The 22,009-nt window shown below is 43.1% G+C and overlaps 1 protein-coding gene across 50 annotated transcripts in view; it reads right to left on the bottom strand.

Moving 5' to 3' along the window:
* LOC146404665 (uncharacterized) overlaps positions 1-22,009 on the bottom strand; it is a 56,802-nt gene that overhangs the window by 22,910 nt on the left and 11,883 nt on the right. For 9 of the 50 annotated variants that reach the window (XR_014841314.1, XR_014841309.1, XR_014841312.1 and 6 more), the window contains exons 2-5: positions 3,511-3,687; positions 3,180-3,337; positions 760-893; positions 227-448 (exon numbers count right to left, since the gene is read on the bottom strand). The gene's annotated coding sequence lies outside the window, so the exon portion shown is untranslated. Of the gene's footprint in view, positions 1-226; positions 3,338-3,510; positions 3,688-4,894; positions 5,006-7,467; positions 7,629-7,673; positions 8,003-22,009 lie in introns of all 50 variants that reach the window. The other 41 variants (XR_014841307.1, XR_014841306.1, XR_014841299.1 and 38 more) reach the window with 17 other exon arrangements.

The raw sequence follows: 22,009 nt of genomic DNA, 5'->3' as shown, positions 1-22,009 counted from the left end.
AACGTGGCCTTAGAGCAGCTTTCCCTGGTGTAAAAGAACATAGAACCCCAAGCGGATACCCTGTGGCAGGCCTGGAACTAAAGAAGAGAACTTCTCATTTCCCCTCCCACACAAGCTCAAGTTCTTTGCCGGGCAATGAATCCCTGCTGCCTCCCTGCCAGGCAGAGACACACGCCTGATCTGGAAGGACGGCTTGTGTTTACTCCCAGCCCGGGAAATGTCTTACCTGTTCACAGGGTCCTGCCTGCCAAGGCAGCATGCTTCCCCGTCACCTGAGTGCGAGCTGGCGATGCGCTCGGCGTCCTGTGGGGCCCAGGTGTGATCTCAGGGGCTCCCTGTCCGAGTCAGCACGGGTGCCGGTGACAGCGCCGAACTCAGCTCCTGTCGCCTCGTGAGGGGCTGGCCCTGCAGCAGGGTGGTGTGTGGCCACCTTTTTTTTTTTTCTTTACTGGATGGTTTTCAAATTAGAGAAGTGATGAATACAGATTGTAACAAGTGAAACGGTACTTAGAAATGTAAAGCAAAGATAATTCTTTCTCCCCATCCCATGTCGCTACCCCCTCTGGAGATAACCATGGGCAGGCAGGCAGATGCCTAGATCCATCTGTTATATACATAATATACCATGTATATCATATACATTTACATTTAATACATTTATATCTAATGATATATGAGTCTATAGAATTTTATGAAAGTGGGCTCCTATACATGCTGGGGGAATTTCGGTGCAGTTCTTGTCTTCACTCATCCACGTACCTGAGTTTGTTGCTTGCCTGTCTAGGTGTGGCTACTCCAGGGACTTCCTGGAAAGCCGGGTGTGCTCTGGCCAAAGGACCCCCCTTTCTGTTCTGAAATACACTTGCCATGGTCACACTGGAATTCAGGTGTGTCTGCAGAGAAGCAATACTACTGGTGTTTTCTCAGTTGCTGGTTTGGGGATATCTCAGGAAGTGCCTTCCCCACCCCCACCCTGGGGAGGTCCAGCCCTGCCCTGAGCAGCCTCTGGCTTCCTCTAGCTCCCAGGCCTGTCCCAATCCCTTCTGTTTCTAAACGGCCCCCAATTCCAACTGCCAGCCCCATCATTGCCTCTGACCGTGGCCTCCTCTCGGTAACAGATCAAGGTCAAGGCCTCCTTGCTTTTCTCATAGGCGCCGCTCCCCATCTGTCCTCAGCCCGCTTGTCCCCAGGTAGCCATTCCTTCTGACTTTCACCCTCCAGATCACAAATTTGGTCAACTCATTTGTGTATTGCTGTGTAGGTTTCAAACATATACAAATAGGTTATTTTGGGAGTTCCCATCGCAGCTCAGCAGTAACGAATCTGACTAGTGTCCATGAGGCCCTGGGTTCAATCCCTGGCCTTGCTCAATGGGTTAAGGATCTGGGTTGCCTTGAGCTGCAGTGTAGGCTGCAGATATGGCTCGGATCCTGCGTTGCTGGGGCTGTGGTGTAGGCCAGCAGCTGCAGCTCTGATTCGACCCCTAGCCTGGGAACTTCCATATGCCATGTGAGCGGCCCTAAAAAGACCAAAAAAAGCGGGGGGGGGGGGAATAGGTTATTTCGATTAATTCTTATAAGAGCCTGTGAAATAGAGGAGTAAGCATATTGGCTCCCCAAATATATGGGTCTTAGAAAACATTAATGGGTAATTTGCAAGGAAAACGTTAAAATGGCCACATGAAAAAAAAAAAAACTTGGTGTCACTATTAATAAAAAAAAAAAATGTGTGGAGTTCGCTGGTGGTTCAGCAGGTAAAGAACCTGGCTTGGTCACTGCTATAGTTCAGGTCACTGCTATGGCAAAGATTTAATCACTGACCCCAGAACTTCTACATGCCAAGGGTGAGGCCGAAAAAGTAAAATGTATAAATCAACTATAATGGGGGAAAAAAGCATAAAAAATAACTTAAGAAATAAAATGTGAAGTAAGAGAACATTGATATACTTTTTGCCTATGGATTAGCAAATACTTATAAGAACGACAAAATAGCACAGGGAACTATATTCAATATCCTGTGACAAATCATAATGGAAAAGAATTTGAAAGAGTATATACATATATAACTGAATCACTCTGCTGTACAGCAGAAATTAACCCAACATTGTCAATCAACTATACTTCAGTAAAAAAAATTTTTAGGAATTCCCATCGTGGCACAGGGGAAACGAATCTGACTAGGAACTATGAAGTTTCAGGTTTGATCCCTGTCTTTGCTCAGTTGGTTAAGGATCCAGCATTGCCGTGAGCTGTGGTGTAGGTCGCAGATCCGGCTCAGATCCGGCATTTCTGTGGCTGTGGCGTAGGCTGGTGGCTACAGCTCGGATTTAACCCCTAGCCTCGGAACCTCCGTATGCCACAGGTACAGCCCTAAAAAGAAAAAAAAAAAAAAATTTTTTAAGAATAACAATATGCTGTCAATAGTCAGTCAATACTCAGAGGACAGTGGCCATATACTAGCCTGTTGCAGGTCATAGTATATACTGGTGGCACTTCTATGACCAATAACTTGCCAACATACTGTGAATTAGAAACTGTGGAACCACGCAATTCCTCTCCTAGGAATTTACCCCAAGGGAACAAAGCTCTATACAAAGTTTAAGCTACAAGAATGTTTTTGTTTGTTTGTCGGCCACCTCATGGCATTTGGAGTTCCCTGGCCAGTGATCAGATCCCAGCCGCAGTTTTGACCTACACCACAGCCTCAGCAAGACCAGATCTTAACCCGCTGTGCCAGGCCAGGATCAAAACTGCGTCCCAGCGCCCCAGAGACACCACCGATCCCACTGCAGGAACTCCCACAGGACTGTTTTAATATGTGACTAAGTGGGAGTTCCCGTTGTAGCACAGTGGTTAACGAATCCGACTGGGAACCATGAGGTTGCGGATTTGATCTCTGCCCTTGCTCAGTGGGTTAACGATCCAGCGTTGCCGTGAGCTGTAGTGTAGTTTGCAGACGCAGCTTGGATCCAGCGTTGCTGTGGCTCTGGCGTAGGCCAGTGGCTGCAGCTCCGATTCAACCCCTAGCCTGAGAACCTCCATATGCCGCAGGAGTAGCCCAAGAAATAGCAAAAAAAAAAACAAACAAACAAAAAATATGTGACTAAGTGGAGTTCCTGTTGTGGCTCAGCAGAAACAAATCTGACTAGCATTCACGAGGATGAGGGTTCGATCCCTAACCTCACTCAGTGGGTTAAGGATCCGGCATTGCCATGAGCTGTGGTGCAGGTCGCAGATGCAGCTTGGATCCTACGTTGCTATGGCTGTGGTGTAGGCCGGCTGCTGCAGCTCCAATTCGACCCCTAGACTGGGAACTTTTATGTGCTGAGGGTAAGGCCCTAAAAAGACAAAAGACAAAAATAAAAATAAAAACAAAAATAAATAAAAATAATATGTGACTAAGTTGAAGTCAATTCATATAACAAAATAGCCAGAAAAAAACTTAAAAATAATAACATGGGAGAATATATAACATCATGCAAAGCTTTCTGATATAAGTACAAAAACTTACCCGATAATACATGTTGTCTGAGTCTCATATATATGCTAGATATGCATATAGATGTAAATACCACACACCCCAAAATATCAAGAAAGGCTATCTCCGAATGATGGGATTACAGGTGATTTTTGTTTTCTTAAGTTCTGCTCATGTGTATTTTCTGAATTACTTGTAATACATATAATTCTGTAAAGAGAAAAGCAAGAAAATGTTAGCATTTAAAACACTGCCTTTGCCCAAATGGAACCATTTCTACATTTGATTCTTTCACCCACTCGCTCATTTATTCGACAAATATTTACAGAACTTCCATGATACACCAAGCATTCTGCTAGGCTACAGTGATTAAAATTGTTTAGTTTTATTTTTTAAAAAGAGATGGGGAGTTCCCTTGTTGCACAGCGGGTTAAGGATCCAGCTTTGTTAGTAGCATCTCTGGAGCACTGGGACGCAGGTTTAATCCCCAGCCTGGCACAGTGGGTTAAGGATCCAGAGCTGCCAAGGTTGTGGCATAGGTCACAACTGCAGCTCAGATCTGATCCCTGTCCTGGGAACTCCATATGCCACAGGATGACAAAAAAAAAAAAAAAAAAAAAAAAAGAGAGAGAGAGAGAGAGAGAGAAAAGGATCCCATGTTGTCACTGCAGCAGCTCAGGTCATTGCTGTGGGTCAAGTTCTATCCCTGGCCAGCCCTCCTGGAGACAAAACCTGTGACCTCATTAGCACAGGGTTCTAATCAACAGAGCCACCAGGCACATACCTCATTTAAGGCACTGAGGCAGTAATTGGCTAAATGCTAATTCTTAAATTAACTACAGATGAGTAGAGTTCCTTGGTCGGGGGGGATGAGAGATTTATGAATTCTTGAAAGGAAATTTCAGTCATCAGTAGATGATCATTTTGATTCATTTGAAGATATAATTCCAGCATCTGATGTGACACTCATGGGGATCCATGCCACCATGACTTTTTTTTTTTTTTTTTGATATCAATAGCCTGATCTGGAGATGTTCAAGGAAGAAGCAAACAACTGAATCACTTCTGAACTTGCAGAAACAACACACCATGGATCTGTATGAACTTGTCCAAAGTTGAGATTTCAAACTCGGGCACAAAACTTAGGTGGCAACATGGGGGCGAGGTGTCCACCTTTGCGGCAAAGATATTTCTCCCAGAGCAGGAAAGGTGGGACCTCATTATCTTCCCCCAACCCAGACCCCCCAGTTCCTGTGGCAAGGAGCGTCCCCCACCATCACCCTGTCTCAGGTCACTCTGCAACCCAGCCCTCTCCCCCCTTCGCTTATCCCCAGCTGTCCCTGAGGGTCAAATACAAATAGCAAATACGGTTTGGAACAAAGTTTCGACACCGACTCGACATCCTGTGTCATATTACATTTCTATGAATATTCCACCGACGGCACAGCTCAGGAAAAGTTTCCGCTCTCAGGCCATTTCCACTTCAGCTGCTCCCACCCTGACAGCGATCTTTGAAATTGATATGGCCCTGTGAGAAGCCAGAATAATGTTTTTAAAATATTAATAATCATGGGCGAGGTTCCCAGTCTTTGTACTCCTGGGGAAGAGCCCCTGGGAGGAGGCACGCTGGGGTAGGATTGAGCGTGTGCCCACACGAGCCCTTCTGTGGACAAGCCTGCTGGAAAGTGCACAGACGTTGTGCAGGAGAATTTCTATGAAGGCCGAGAGGATGGGAAGAAACCAGCCTTGCATTTTGCACTCATCAGCTTTTGCCCCAGGAGCTTAAAAACCACCTCTTTTTTTTTTCTTTCTTCTCTTTTTCTTTTTTTTTTCTTTTTTTTTTTTTTTTTTTTTTTTTTGCCACCGTCATGTCATCTGGAAGTTCCTAGGCCAAGAATCAAATGAGTCGAAGCTGCGACCTATGCCACAGCTTCGTCAATGCTGGATCCTTAACGCACTGCACCACAGCAGGAACTCCTTTGAAGACCATCTTTAAATACCCAGGTCTCTGCCTGCATTCCAGCATCTGGGCAAGAAGACCAACCTGACCTTGGGGCAGCCCGGCTCTGCCACTTGCCAGCTCCCTGTGGGCACGGGAAAACTAGTGTCTTCTTTGAGTTGTCAATTCAAAGAAGACACCTGTGAAATGATAATTATAGCTACTGCTACTGCAAAATAGCAAGTCTCCACGTGAAATAATGGACATAAAATTATTATTTTTTGTCTCTTTAGGGCCACACCTGCAGCATATGAAGGTTCCCAGGCTAGGGGTCTAATCAGAGCTGTAGCCGCTGACCTATACCACAGCCACAGCAACACCAGATCCTTAACCCATGAGCAACACCAGAGATAGAACCTGCGTCTTCATGGATACTAGCCAGATTCGTTTCCACTGAGCCACAATAGGAATTCCCGTAAAATTCTTTAGATTGCCTAGAACACAGTAACTACTCATTGAAACTTAACTATTCTAGCTTCTATTTGCCTCCTGAGCAAACATGACTGTCTGAGTGTATTCGTCTGCATCCCAGAGAGCTTTTATAAGTCTAAAATCAAAGTCATACAACAACCATAGCCGTCCAGCCAGGAGGAAGACACTGATGATCAGAATGACATAGACAAGCTAAACAGCATGCTCTGATTTAAACAACTAAGAGGTAGCTGCCTAAAATGAAAATAGCAAGCCTTGATTTCTAAATAATGCCTTTAAGGGAGTTTCTGTTGTGGCTCAGCGGGTTAAGAACCTAACCAGTCTCCATGAGAATGTGGGTTCAATCCCTGGCCTCGCTCAATGGGTTAAGGATCCGGTGTTGCCATGAGCTGTGGTGCAGGTCCACCCATGAGACTCGGATGTGGCGTTGCTGTGGTGACGTAGGCCGGAAGATGCAGCTCTGATTAGACCCCTAGCCTGGGAACTTCCATATGCCACAGGTGTGGCCCTAAAAAGATAAATAAACAAATAAATAAATAATAAATAAATAAATAAACTAAACCAGCCTTTAAAGATGCTTCCGTATGATATGCATTGTAAAATGGCGTAAGAACCTTTCCAAACCAGCATGATCAACATACATGATCTTAAAATCACGTTCTCAACAACATACCAAAACTTTAGTCGTCCTTAAGATTCTTAGGCATTTCAAATTCTGAAGTATTTTTTTAAAGATTCACCAATTCAGATAAAATCAGACTAAGTATATGTTTATGAAAATGCCACCTGAGGCAACCCCATTTTATATTCAAGGAACTCTGATAAGCATTTAATAAGTCACAGTGTAAAACTCCTATCCAAGGTCAAGTTGACAGGTAGGCACTAGATAAATAGAAACTAAACTGCCAAATAGTACCTGTCTTAAGAACCAGTTGTGGGTTGGATTTGCTCCTTCAATCTCCAGCAGGGAATATTAGGTCAATGGAATAAACATTTTTAATATTCTCTATCAATTCCTCAAATCATGCACTTATCCATGGATCACTTAAAAGATTTGTCAAAGCAGCCCCCCCTTACTTAAAAGAGGATGTTTGATTTTCCTATGAAGAATGGACATGAGTGCTCTCATCGTTTTAATGCATTAAGCCCTTAATCTCTTCCAGTTCTGATTAATCAGAAAAATAGTACTCTCAAGGGAATTTTTTTGGGGGGATCACTAAATATTGTCTTTCATTTTGAGATATTTATTTCTTGCCAGAAAATGATACCCTATTTTTTTTCCTAATGATGAAGGATGAAAGATGGAGAGAATTCCATGTGGCGATTATTGGACCACAAAGAAGTAAACTGATTCAAAAAACAAATCCCCAAAAGAAAAGTAAAACGTATTATGTGAGGTGGAAGCATAGGATTCTTGGCATATATTCAACTGGAGCCAGGATTGGTAATTTAATAACATCCTTGTTTTTGTTAATATTCGGGGCAGGGGGTGGCTGCAGAGTAAGTCAAGCTTTTGGGCTTTAGCTTAGTGCCAGATTCTTTCTATCCTCCACCATTACCTCAGCCAGCAATGGCGTTTAAAGACACAAATCCTGGAGGCCTTGCAAAGGATTGTTAAGTCATAGGCCACGGGCGAGGATCCAAGATGCCATCATTCCCACATAAGCCAGATGCTACAACAGAACCTTGGTCTCTTCAGCTCAGTGGGCAATGGAAGCACCTGCAAAGAAAGCCCACTCTGAATACTCTTCCCAGAGCATCATACCCAAATCAGAGCAGACAGGTGAACTCACGAAGTGAAACCTGCCAGCAGTGATGATTCTGCCAAGTCATTCTCATTCACTAGGTAACTGTGCCACTTTTCTTTGAACTGGTCCTTCTAGCTTCCCCTTCCTGGTTGCTGAGCATAGTTTAGCAGGAAAAATAGCCACAACTTGGAAATTCTGGCCACATCTATGCACTTCAAGACATATCTGAGTGGTGTACGTGGTGAAGGAGCTCAAGTAAGCGCTGCAGTCATACAGCCCTTTCCTGGGGCCCGAAGCATGTCACCTTTAGGCTCTGGTTCTCCTTTAAGTTTAAAGGCAGAAAGTACTATAGGAGGAAAATGAAAGAAAAAAAAAAGACAAGTTGAAGGGGGTAACAGATAGGTTTACTCCAAACTCAGTCTTAAAGACAGTTCTGAGTTGCCACTTTCTTCCATGACTTTTTAATTCCTAGATTATGCAATGCATAGAAAAGAAAGCAAACGTAATTACTAAAAGTTTTACCCATGTTATGGTCCCCATGAGGGTCTGTATGGGCCACACAACTATGTGTTTATAGTGACAGAAGGCAGTACTTATGGCAGTGGTGGTACCTGATGGTGGTGGTGATGGAGGAGTTGGTGATGGTACTGACAGAGATGGTGGTGGCAATGATGGCTGGTGATGGTGGTGATGGAAGTGGTGGTGGTGTTGGAAATGGTGATGGAGGCGGTGATGGCTGGTGATGGTGGTGATGGTGATGGAAGTGGTGATGGTTGGTGATAGTGGTGGTGGTGATGGAGGTGGTGATGATGGGCATGGAGGTGGTGGTGATGATGGGGATGGAGGTGGTGGTGATGGAGGTGGTCTTGAGGATTTGTCAAATCCCCCCAAAATGAATTAGACATTTAAGCTCAAATAGTAGAGACTTGAAAGTTCTGCTCTCTCTGTTTTCTCTGACTCTTAACTTCCTTATCCATCAATTTTTGATTAATCTAATCACGAAGATGTTCTTTGATGAAACTTGAAAGACCCTTTCAAAAGAAAGAAAAAAATGGAGCTAAAGCAACTGATTAAGAGATGTGTTTCTCTCTGTGGGTGAGTTTTTATTCTTCACCAATATTTTCATTATAATCATTGTCACTGAAAGCATTTCACAGTATCGTAAAATTCCGAGGATGCAGAACACTCAATTCTTGGAGACCATTGTGGAGATAAGTGACACTTTTTAAGCAAGGCTCAAAAATGACTGGGGCAGAGAAGTACGCAACGACCATGCTAATTACCATAAACATAGAGAAATCCCTGCCTTGTGCGGTTTTGTTGAACTGAAGACAAGGTCATCATAGGCAGTGGATTTATATTTCTTGTCTCCTTCTAGGCTCAGAGTAGGATTGAATATCTCCCATTCTCTGAAGTCAGGCATGGCTGTATGACTTTTTTGGCCAATAAAATGTGAGAAGTGACAGGTGTCACTTCTGGGCAGAGGCTGTAGAAGCCAGGGCAACTTCACCAGGTCCCCGTCCCCCTGCTGTGGCACATGTGGAACTAGGTAAAAGAAGGATCTCCATCATCCTGAGTCCCTCTGAATGTCACAGCTGGTAGATGTCTCGTAGGACCCATGATGGACATGAAATGGGATCAAGAAACAAACTCTTATTTTAAGCCGCTTAGGTTTTGATGGTTATTTTCCACCACAGCATAACCTTCTCTATCTGAACAGATACAGCTAGATGGCAAGGAACCAAAACAAGAGCATTTCAAGTCACGGTGGTCATGTGGGAAAGGATGACTCTACATCCATCAGAGACGAAACCAAGTCTTCAAGGCTTTCTGTTACCAAACCACGAACGCAGAGACATTTAATCCTTCCCTCGTGAGGGTCTATGCTAGACAAAAAGTGCCCAGGAAAAAGGTTTGACATGACCTGCCAACAATTGGAAGTCACTGTAACCCGAGCAAACCGCAAGGAAATTTAGGGTCTCTTTGGCAGAGGTCTATTTCAAACAATAACCACCTTCTCACCACTATCCAGCAGACAGACTCAGATTCCTTCTCATTTTCAGAACTGTTCATTTAAAGACTGCACTGCTCAAGATATAAGCCTCCTTAAGAAACTCTACTTTTAAGAAAATCAAGTCTCACAAAATTAGTACATTTCCACATTCAAAGTGAGGTGGCAAATGTGAAAAGCCATCTGTGCCCACCCTCCCCTCCTCCCCTCCACCCCACAAACCTCCCCACCACCCAGAGCTGTAGTTCTGCATGAAAAATCTAACACATGCAAAGCATAGAGGCTCTTTGAAAATTTGGCCCAGTGTGCCTTATATGTGAGTCTTACAGAGTCTTGCCAACAACAGCAAAGAGGAAAGAAAAGGAAAGGTTTTCTTTTCTCTGAACTTGGGAATGAAACATAAAACTCCTCTTTTCTACGAGGCTGAATGGCTCCAATTTTCTACACTCAGGACGATCTCTTCATCGCCAGGACCTTCACATGGCTTTTTAGTGGGCATTTCTTTCCTCCCAAGTCAATCGCTAGGCAGCAGTGGCCCCCACAAGGGCCACAGTCGAAGGGCCTGGAGTCCGCAGCAGCCCTCAAGGTCATGGTAAAGCTGAAGTGAAACAACCAATAGGCTTTGAAACAGTAGAAGTGAAAAGTCACAGGCATTATTTCTGCCATCACATCCCAGTGTCGGTGGTGTCTAACTCACAGGCTTTAAGTTTTCTGCAGTCTTTAAGCACAGAAGGAATTAGCATTCACTGGAAATGCTCCAAGTACACAACTCACACAAAAACCCTATGAGTTGGGAGTTACTCTCTCCCAGAATGCTGAGAGGTGCAGAGAATTTGGTGTTTGCCCAGGGTGACACCAACAGTGACAAGGAGAGAGTCTGGGTCTGAACGCTGCCCGTCTGTTCATTGACTTCACACACACACACAGTGTCACGGCCCATCTAAGGGCTCTTCCTGTGACCAGCCAAGTCTGTTCCAAAAGGATGGGCGTGGACACGCCATCTTTTTAGCCAATGAGAGGACTGTCCAAAAGTGCCCGTCGTGGCACAGCAGAAACAAATCCAACTAGGAACCACAAGGTTGCGGGTTCGATCCCTGGCCTTGCACAGTGGGTTAAGGATCTAGCATTGCTGTGAGCTGTGTGGTATAGGTCACAGACGCAGCTCAGATCCCGAGTTGCTGTGGCTCTGGCGAAGGCTAAAGCTCCGATTTGACTCCTAGCCTGGGAACTTTCATGTGCTGGGGGTGAGGCCCTAAAAAGACAAAAATTAAAATACAATAAAATAATAAATAAGGGGGAAAAAAAGAAAACACATGAAAGAGCAAGGCCAGCTACAAATTCAATGAAAACCATCTGAAAATTTGTTGTCCATCAACATAGATTGTCTTGAACTTTCCTATTGTTTGGGAAATCTCTACAGGAAGAAGAGAACATGCCATATCCATATAGTATGGTAAAAAGATGCTTTTATGGATTTACCGTATCCAAAAAAGCAAACAGAGGAGGAAGAGATAAGGACATCAGGGATAAGAAGCCATCAGTAAGAGTTCCCATTGTGGTGCGGTGGGTTAGGAATCCGACTGCGGCAGCTTGGGTCACTGTGGAGGCTCCAGTTTGAGCCCCAGCCCTCCACAGTGGGTTAAAGGATCCAGTGTTGCTCCAGCTGTGGCATAGGTCGTGCAGGAGGCTTGGACTCCACCCCTGGCCCGGAAACTTCCATATGCCATGGGTGCAGCCATGAAAAAGAAAAAAAAAAAAAAAAAGGCAGAGTCAACAGATGCAGCTGGGACACTGAGGTAGGACAGAGAAGAAATCCAGCAATATCACTGGGATAAAGAAGTAAAGCTTTATCCTAGAGTAAAGCAAAGAAAAACAAATGTGCAGATGGGAGAGTGATTTTAAACGTTCAAAGAGGGGTATGGAAGAAAGAGAAGAAAATCTAAGGAGCAAAATTAAAAAAAAAAAAAAAAACAACTGAAGGGTTTGAAATGGTCAGAATTATTTCTGCAAAAAAGTCCACGCACACTGACTCCTTAGCAAAACAGGCATCAGAGACACTCCAAAAATCACCAAGACCTAAATCATCTGACTCAGGTTAAGAGTGCTGATAAAACCATTAGCTACTTAAAAAGCCGTAACCCAAAGAAGAGAAAGCCTTTGAATAGTCAAAACACAGGCAGATTTCTAAAAAATCCTATTGTTTAAACCTCAGCATTTTTAGTTGCCTTTTTCTCCAGTTACTTTCCTACTTTACACACCCCAAAAGTTACACGTTCTTCTCAAATAATTACACAAAATGTTGGCAAATCTCTTTCTTCACTTCTTTGCAAATGACATCACATGGGGGGAGGGGGGAATACATCCGTATTCCTACAGCACTCTTAAATTTTGATCTACTAGAACCATGTAATTCACTTTTTTTTGATTTAGCTCTGTCTAATGCGTTTCCTGAGTTAACTGATTCACCAACTTAGCTGGAATTTATAGCTGAATTATCACTCATTTCAGTCCAACCAGGCCAGCTGTTTAAGGATATAGACACATGATGTGCTTTCCTCGCTATTAATTAATGTGCACTGTTTCCTCACAGCAGATCGCTGGCAAACCGCTTTTCTTAAATTCTAGATCTACAACATGAATATTCAGTATTGCAGAGTGATTATTCACCCAAAAATTCCTGAAGCCGAAGGGTAAATTGAATAGTCCAGGCCACTCTATTTAGATAAATTAGTAGCCCATGCCTTTTCTTATGGAGAAATCTATCTCTAAAACGCACATTTCCTGATCTCCTTGAGTCATTTTTTTCCTCTCAGAAAAAAATCTTCCTGGCTGAGAATATGAGGAAAAACTGAAATTTACAACCTTGTCTTAGAACAACCAGTAAAAAACGAACTATTTCTCTACTTAAAATGATAAAGCGTTCCATCCCAGAAAGCAAAAATCCAGTTTAGGAAACTGTCCTGGGCCTTTTTGAAATGTCTTGGCGGTGTTTTCTAAATAACACCTAGAGAAGAATCATTTGGATGTCTGGCCTCAGTGCCTTCACTGGAGAGGAGGGAGGTGGCCCAACACTGGATTCCCCCCGCCCCCCATGCCCGTTTCATATTTTCTTAACAAAACTTCCCTGGAATTCACATAAATAATTAATGAAATAAATATATAGAAGTTCAAGAAACAGAAGAAACCTTTCTCCGGGCCGACCCCAGACTCGAAATCCATGCAGAAAGGGCTCGATTCTCACCTGCATGGATGCACAACCTCCCTAAATGGAATCCTCCAGTTCTGGCCTGCATTAGCCAACCCCAACGTTACCGGGAGAGACCCATGGGCTTTTCCATATCTAAATAACTCTTCCACTTAAGGACCCAGGGCGATGCCCGGGCCTTAGGGAAAGGCCCTGGCAAAGTCTGAATCAGCCTGTCAGAGAACCTTTTTTGCTTGCTTATTCTCCAGCACCTTTCATTTCATGGGATGTCTTCGCTGCAGGCAACACTGAGCCGGGCGGCAGAAGGATACTTTTGACCTCTAGGGCAGTTTCTTCCAAGAAGCTTGGGACACACATTGTTTCACGTCTTCTCAGACGTCAAAAAGTATCGACGCCTATGAGTAAATAGATACGTTGTTGATGGAAGGTGTTAGAGTTAACCTAAACCAGCTAATGTTATGGCCAGTGTTGCCAGTCGGTCTTATTGTGGTTGCTTTATTCATTTGGGGAGCTTCCACGAACGAATATTCCCAAAAGAAAGATCAAGTGTCACTTAGCAAAGCCTGGAGAGGCGGCTCTTCCCAGGGTAGGCTCCAGAGAAGCAGAGGGGACAGGCCATGGAGCTCTCAGGGGACAACTTGGTCACTCAGAGCTCTTCCAACAGAGACAAAAATGGCATCCAACACTAGCAGTCTTTTATTTCCCTTCCTTCCGAAGATGAACACCTGACATTCTTACCTAAATTTGTTCTGACCACCCCCGTCCTGGGGTTGCCCAGGACTCAGGCAGAGTCAATGCATCTTTCTCTCAAGGTCAGTACCAGTAAGAGGCAGGTCTATAATTCAACTGCTTAAGGAAACATTCAGGGCTGGGATGTATTTTGGGTTTTGACAATGCTTTGGAGCATTTGGAGATAGGGTACTTCAGCAAAAATATATATTCTTGTTTCCTTCTTTATAGAAATTTGTTCTATGATAGTTCAGTCCTTAATCATGTCTCTTTTTTGTCATTTCAATTGGTCCTGAAAAGTTCTGTCAGCCATTAGAAAGATGAATGAATAATAAATAAACCCCAGTGTTCTCAGAGTTTTTAGTGTCATCAGGATACAACATGATATATGTGATTTGTCAGACTCATATGAAGCTCCTGACCACAGACATCCCACTAGAGAATACTTTCAAACCATCCTCCTGAAAAATAGTCTCTATGGGGGTTTGAACTCAGGATAAGTTATCACCTCTTATTATATTGAAAAAGTTTTAATAAATCTGCAATATAGAAAAATATCTGGAGGAGTTCCTGCTGTGGCACAATGGCTTAAGAATCTGCCTGCAGCAGCCCCAGTCACTGCAGAGGCGTGGGTTTGATCCCCAGCCTGGCACAGTGAGTTAAAGGATCTGCCATTGCCACAGCTGTGGCATAGGTCACAGCTGCAGCTCAGACTGAATTCCTGGCCTGGGAACTTCTAGATGGAAAGTAAGAAAGACAGAAAGATAGAAGGAAGGAAGGGAGGGAGGAAGAAAGGAAGGAAGGGAGGGAGGAAGGAAGGAAGGAAGGAAAGAAGAGGAGGAGGAGGGAGGGAGGGTGGAAGAGGGAGAGAGGAAAAAAGAAAGAAAAACAAAAGTATCTGGGGAAGGAGAAGAAGTACGGTGAGTGCTCGCTTCTGAGGCTGGAATCTGGTTTGCAGCCTGAACCCGGAATGAGCCAACACTGGCATGACTGATCTTAAGAGCTCAAAAATAAGTCTGGGAGAACTTGTCCAAGAAATACATCTCAAATTAAGAATTTTTGCCCAATAGATCATATCAGCTTTGGCGGTCAGGTCACTATGACCTCATAGTAACTCACTGTAAAGCAAGAATTTTAGAATGCCTTCTGGATGTTGGAGCTACTCCCTGTGCAATGCCTAGACGCCAAGAGTCACACTCCTGAGGCCTGCAGTGCCCACTACACAGTGTTCTACCTGCAAAAGTGCCCCAGCCACACTGCTTTCTTCATTTGCTCAATTCCAAAGAATTCCCTCTGACCTTGGGGGTGAAAAATCAAGCTGAACCTCTTGGAATTTATCATCAGCCTGGCATCTGTGCTCAGCAGTAGAGCCTCTGAATTCAAAACAGGACTGTTTTCTGGCTCAGAACTCTAGCTCCAAATTCCTTAGGCTCAAAACTGATGGAGAAACAGATCTTCAGCCTTCTTCTGATTTAGAAATCATTCAAACTGACAACAGATAAGAAATTGACAAGGAGATGCGAACCCCCTCATTTACATAGCTGTCTCTTTTTTCCTCCTACATAGTAAAGAACAGAGCAGTCTTAACCTTGATTTTCTCACTCCTCTGAGTTTAAAGCACAGCCCATAACATTAATTAAAGTGTGGTGTGTGTGTGTGTGTGTGTGTGTGTGTGTGTGTGTGTGTGTGTGAGCTAGAAGGTACAAGTTACATTTCATATGCTGTACCACATGGCATTCTAGGAGAGCTGCACAATTTTTAGGTGTGTTTATTCCCAGCTTGATCTGTACACAGCCCTGCACACTATTCAGTATCACCTCGCCTAGACTCCACACAGAAACTCCTCAAGAACAGTATAAAAGTAAATGCCATGGGTAGCAGAGATGCTGAGGGCATTCCTGGCTCAAGCCTTTAGGTAGATGGAGGTAAGTTTCTGTCTAGAGAAGAGTGATGCTGCAAAGGGCATCTGAGATTTTCTGGTGCAATCCTTTTATTTCACAGATAAAGCCTACAGAAGATGGGTTAAACATCAAGGAAGGGGTAACCCCAAGTATTTCTTGATTAAAGTGAGTTTTCCAAGAATAGCATGCTACCTTAAACCCCTTGCAAAACTTCCCTAGAATATAAACTAGAGTTAATGATGCAATCTACAAAATTCTGGGGGAAATCAATTCTAACAACTCAAATAGAGGAATTAAGTCCTACTCAATATTCCCATATTTTTAACATGTGTTAGTACAAAAAAAAATGTTCTAAGAGAAATTTAAACCTACATGTATTTTACTACCGATTTCACATATGGACTAGGAATATCATTTGTCCTAATATGGAGATGGCTCAGCAATATTTAAATGATTCCTTATTCCAAGTCATATAAATATGCACCAGATGTATCTTTTGTAAATGTTATGTTTTTCAACTTCTCAGCATTTGCGAGTAGTTGAAAGCTATGTCAAGCATGCTTTAATGGGGCATAAAAGTGTATTGTATTCAAAGAGATGGCACAGCTCTGTAATAGGTAAAAATACAAATGTTGTGAATGGCTACATCGTCAGTGTATTGATTTACACTGCAGAATAGAATGGCCTGTGTTCTCCTCTCCCCGCAAGTTCCATATCAGTGGAAATATAACTAGATATTTAAAAAGCAGGCTTCCATTAGTGGATTCTCTAGAAGACAAAATTCAAAACACAGAACTGTACAGCTAGAAGACAACTTAAAGATCAATTAAATCCCATACCCTGATTGAATAGATGAGAACCTAAGACCAGAAATGTGACATGAGGGGACCACATCACTAACCTGCTTGTGTCTTAGCACATGAATTGATATACCCCTAAATATATGGAAACTTACTGAGCCTTGCAACTATCTGCCTCTTGACTACCTAAAAAAAAAAAAAAAAAAAAAAAAAAAAAAGTAGGAGAAACAGTAAAACATATATCACTTATTGATTTCCTGTGACTTACTGGGAAGAAGCAGACGTGATCTATATTTTGCAAACTGTCAAATTATCTTATGGGAAGTAAATATAGGAAGTAAAATGCCAACTGCTAGAGTACAAAAAAATTATCCAAAAATATCTTAACACTATTTCCTCAATATAAAATTCTAATGGACTCCAGATTACCTTTTTTATTTTTAAAACAAAAGATATCATCATCAATTCTTTTCAGAACATTTTCTTTGAGGTTAAATATTATATCAAAGATGTTTAGGAAACATAGTCAAGTCGTATGGAATTGATAGTTCCTCTTGAAAAGAGTGCTTTTTTAAATCAAAGTGAACATAGATTGAGAGCGTCTGGTAAAACTCAATTATTTCCCTCTCCCTCTCTGTCTCTCAGTCTCTCTCTCTCGCTCTCTCTCTCTTTTTTTTTTTTTTTTTTTTTTCTGTGCAGAAAACAAACGCTATCTCTTGTCATTTATGTGACTTTTGAACATCCGTAAGCAGAGTAAGCATTTGAGGGTATGCCATGATAGATGTTGATTTTACCCTGGCTCATATTCCCCAAATTAGTTTCCTCTGTCACATATTTTTATAAACTGCCTCAAATCCTTTCTTGGAATGAGTCAGCAGAGTAATTAATTAATAACTAATTAATTATTTGGTGAAAGTCATTTGCTGAAAGCCACGTAACCTTTTCACTTTGACCTTTACAAATAACATTTGGCCCTTTGGGGGCCGGTGGCAGCAAGGAAGATTTCATTTAGAATGAAATCATTACGGAGGCTTTTTCAACCTTGATGTCACTGTCACAAGTTGAGCACAGGTATGTCTGAGTCCCACAGCTGACAATATTTCCTCTCGGACCCCAAACAAAACCCCATCTTTTCCTCCCGCAGGGAACCAGCCTCGCATGCTTTGCTCTGTGGCCCAGATTCACTGCTTTCCCGGGGGCACAGAGTCCGGCCCCGTTGATTGATCCTGGGCTCGCCTGAAACAGCTCCATTGTCTAAAGACAGTGGCTCTGCCTGTGGCTGCGAGGCATCCACACAGTCCCTGTGAAGGTGTTTGCCAGCTGAGCACAGTGAGGAGAAAACCAGCCAAGGCAGCCCCACGGGCTCCTCCATCAGCCTGTAAGCAGAGATCGGACACCAGAGCCAACATCCTGTTTAGGGGCGGTGCTTCCCCATCAGTAGGTTATCCTCCTCCTCCCGCCCCGCCCCACCCCCCGGGGTACTGGGATACAGATAAACGGACAAGTTACCATTGTCTATTTAGTGCAAGAGTTTATTGATACTCATGCACCTTCTGTGACCTCAGCGTAAGTGGACCACCCAAACCAAACTGTAATACTCCTTTCGGGTTCATCCTTGGAGCCTTCTTCCGCTTTCAGGATCACCAAAGGCTGAGACCCAGGGCTGACTGCAGTCCGGGTGTGTACCGAGGCCCTGAGAGCCTTTTCTGTCCCTCTTTTGATGTGGGACTGGGGGGTGCTGTACTCAGAAATGTCACAGGACTGCTTTGTAAGCAAGCACAGAGGTCTCACTAAAGGAGGGACATCTGGGAATCTTCAAGAAAGGGAGAAAGCAGCGGGGTTCCCAGAATTTGGAAAGCAGTAAAGCATTACTGTTAAAAGTACATTGTCTCCAAGAGACACCACCAGAGTTCAAAACTTGGGCAGGTGACTTGGCCCCTGGCACACTCGGTGGGCTCACCTGTCGAATGTGGATACAGGCTGAACTTTAAAGGTCACTCAGAGGCTTAACTAGGACAATGCACACACGTGCACACTTTGGTACTGGGTACTTTGGTAAGTCCTTAGTAAAATGTAGCCGTTATTATTACTGTTGGCATTGTTGTTGTTGTCATAGAAACTCTCTGTTGAGTCTTATGCTTGGAAATGAGATTTGCTTGGAAGAGCTCATCTTTTCTCATCTCCCCAAATTCAGATACTGAGCACAAGCTGCCGAATCCTGGTGAACCTTTCACCTTCCCGCCCTTTCAAAAGAGTTCAAAGTGGACGAGACCTAAGAAGGTGCCCAGGATCGGGGTTAGAACCCACCTCCTCCCAGCTTTGGACTCGGCTACTTGCCTCCACAAGCGTGGCCACCCCACCCCCATGCCAAAGTCCAGATCCAGAGAGGCAAGAACATTTTCAGAAGGAGCTAGAAGGAAACCTCATAGCTTGACACTCTCCCTGGTCCTGGTGGCCCTCCCAGTTCATTGTGAGGACAATGGAATGAATACCTTCTGTTTCAGTTCCCTGAGGGCAAGAGGGGACAACGCCATCAAACTGGGAGTGATGGTAGCAAGGTGTCTGTTAGGGTTGGGCTTGGGGAGAGACGGTCCATACTCAGCAATCTCACCCACTACCAGCAGGTGCACAGCGCATGCTCCATAAAGACCACGCCCACACTCAATGCGACGGCCAAGGATATCGCCTGCCGCACTGCAGCACCAGCCCTCCTCTCCAGCATCTCAGAAAGTTCCTCCAGCATCTCAGAAAACCAATTCAGTGCTTTCCCAGCCCCCAGTGTATACCTGTTAACATCTGTAAAGCATCAGCTTTGGCACAAGAAAATTTAAAAACAGACAACTCAATATTTGATGCCCTCTGTGCCTATTCCTTACAAAAATGTCCACGAAACTATTTTGTCCCTCTCCACAAAAACCAAGTACGTCGTTAACCGGTGTCACTGAATTCACTAAGACTGCAAGCCAAAATGGGCTCATGGACACAGCCAACTGTGGCCCTGCACTGACTTCCAAGACCCAGAGTGCATGTGCGGCAGTGTCCAGTTTCCTTTGAACGTGAGGAACTTAGGTTACTTGTAGGAAGCAGTCCCCCACCAGACACACACACGCGCGCGCGCGCGCGCGCACACACACACACACACACACACACACACACACACACTCTCTCTCTCTCTCTGTCTCTCTGTCTCTCTCTCTCTCTCTCACATTGTGTTGGTGTTGGAGCTGGGCCTGGTGGGCTGGGCCTATTTAATAGAGAGGAGTGAGTCCTATGGCCTGAGGAAGGGAAAAAAAAAAAAAAAATAAGGCCGTGCTTATGCCTCTGCTCTTGGAAGGGTTATTTGGTGGCTGCAACCTATTTTTGTCCACTGATTTTACTTCCAGGGCAGCGCATCACGCTGGGCGCAGCACGTCACAAATGAGACCTTTCCTTCCCGCTAACACAACCGGTGCAAGTGTATTCAGTTCACCAAAGTCAGTCTTTCACAGCAGCACAATTTTCAAGATGCTTTTCTATTTATGAAAAAGGGTATTTTTTTAAAAAATCGCATCAAAACTCTTTTGATGTCTTGGGGTGGTTTTTCCTTTTTTTTTTTTTTTCTTTTTTTTTTTTCCCCTTCCTTTTCTTCAAGGACCCTGCATTTGGGGCTCCGGGCAGTTAATAGTAGCCAGTCCTGATTGGCCAACATCTGGTTCTTTATGGAAACCTTTCTTGCCAAGTAGCTGGACAGCAATACCCATTTGGTATTCATGAGAAGTACTTGCTGAACAATAATGACAATAATTGCCTCTGATTCTTGTGTTTACAACACTGCCAAAGTATCATTAGGGCCTTATTTATAGATAATAATGCTTATTAATCACAAGTATTTGAATTTTGGAATGTATTAGATTAATATTCTTTTGTACCTCAGTTCTGGACTAATGCTGTGAAAGACAGTTACTGAATGCAACTCATCGGGAATGCTTATTTTGAGCTGCAAAATAATGTGTGTAATTTGCAGGTGAAAGATAAAGAAATTACATGGCTACCTCTCAACAGCCTCCACCGTGATCAATGGCCAACATGGAGAATTAGGCCCTCACTCTAAAATGAGAAAAGAAAGATGCAAAATAGATACTCCTATAGGTATTATTTCCCCCAAATCTTGTAAATTCTTATGACAGGAGAACTTCCTAATAATAAGTCTATTATCTTGTTTTGCCATAAACCTTCAGTGGATGGCATCGCTTTATTGAAAAGGGTCCAGGGTGAAGGATAATTAGTGATTCTGTAACCATCCCACGTTGTGTAAGTTTTGGAGGCTCAAGGAAAAAAACTAGTGCAGTAGTTGTGAACAGCAAGAGTACAGTCTTAGGTTGAACTGCTCCGTTGTTAAACATCCTTCATTTATTCATTAAACCTTTCCGGATGTTTAATTTCTGTGCAAGCAGACATTAAAGTTCTTAAGTATTTTCCTATTTTTCTGTGCATCTAGAAAGAGGAATCACTAAAAAATTTCAAAAGACTATCACACTTTTTCGAAGAGGAATGCAAAGAACCTAATTTATGTTAGTGGAACAAAACAACTTTATAAATAAATATAAAGCATCACGAGCCCAGAGTTTTCACCTGGCCAATCCCTCCTGAGAGGATAACAAATATAAAATCAGCAATATATTTTTTTTTTTTACCTAGCATACATTGTTATTTGTTCTTGGCGTTGTTATGCTTTATGTGTTAGAACAATACTTCAGTTGTTTAATTAGATGAATGCAAAATGCAGTGACACAATCCCCCAGAAATTTGTGAGAAAGAAAGCAAAGCTGATCAATAGAGATACTAGGTATTATCTTTTAAATAATATTTGCTACCAGGCTATCCTTTTAAAAATTACTTGTAGTTAGGGTTTACTGATGTTCTGGAAACTAAACCCAAATCATGCTCAATCTCACCCTCCTCTCCCAAAGACTACTTTAAAATGGTCTATGGGCCTAATTACCACCTACGATACCTAATACTGCCCTCTCATATTTTTGTCACCCACAGAAAGTAAAGGCGCTGCAGCTCTGAATTCACCACATTACACTGAGAAAACTGCCCTCTCTAAAAGACCCTTGAAAGTGTGTTCAGCAAACGTTTCTGAGTCAGAACATACAAGGAGACTAAGATTCTAATTCATTAAATGTATAATGCTAACATTTTAATCCACTGCTAAATGTAAATAACTTTAGCAATCCCAGTTGGACTATTTAACATTAATTTAAAGTATTTTATAATATGTGTGTGTGTGACTCCCCTCATGGGGCTAAGTAGAAAGGTGAACAATTATCTAATAACTTCAATCAATGTACTCAGCCAAACCTGGCAAACCAGGCCCCTCCACTGTCTTTATTTAAATCTAGTAACTGTCTCACCTGGAGCTCTCTTCAGGTATATGTTCCATCACTCCTAATAGGTACAGTGAGGAATCAAGCAATATCTTATAGGATTTGTTGCTGGCTTACAAATTTAATCACTATAGATAGCCAACCTAGACTGTTCAAATTATACTCTTCTTTTTTTTTTTTTTTTTTCCCTCTCTTTTTTTTCCCCTTAAGAGCTGGCCAGAAAGGAGAACAGCAATGCCTGAATTCCTCAAATAATTAATTAAATTCTCTGATTTATTTTGCTTGTGATTGACGCCGCCTGCTTCTCGCTTTAAAAGATGCTAGCAGTTGGATGAGGA

The sequence above is a fragment of the Sus scrofa genome, chromosome 3 (genome assembly GCF_054392235.1).
Source record: "Sus scrofa isolate SSC_HxYL_T2T_F1_AM1 chromosome 3, Sscrofa_HxYL_maternal_Yorkshire_Landrace_v2.0, whole genome shotgun sequence".
NCBI classification, from domain to species: domain Eukaryota; kingdom Metazoa; phylum Chordata; class Mammalia; order Artiodactyla; family Suidae; genus Sus; species Sus scrofa.
This window is presented reverse-complemented; position numbering and strand designations above follow the sequence as displayed.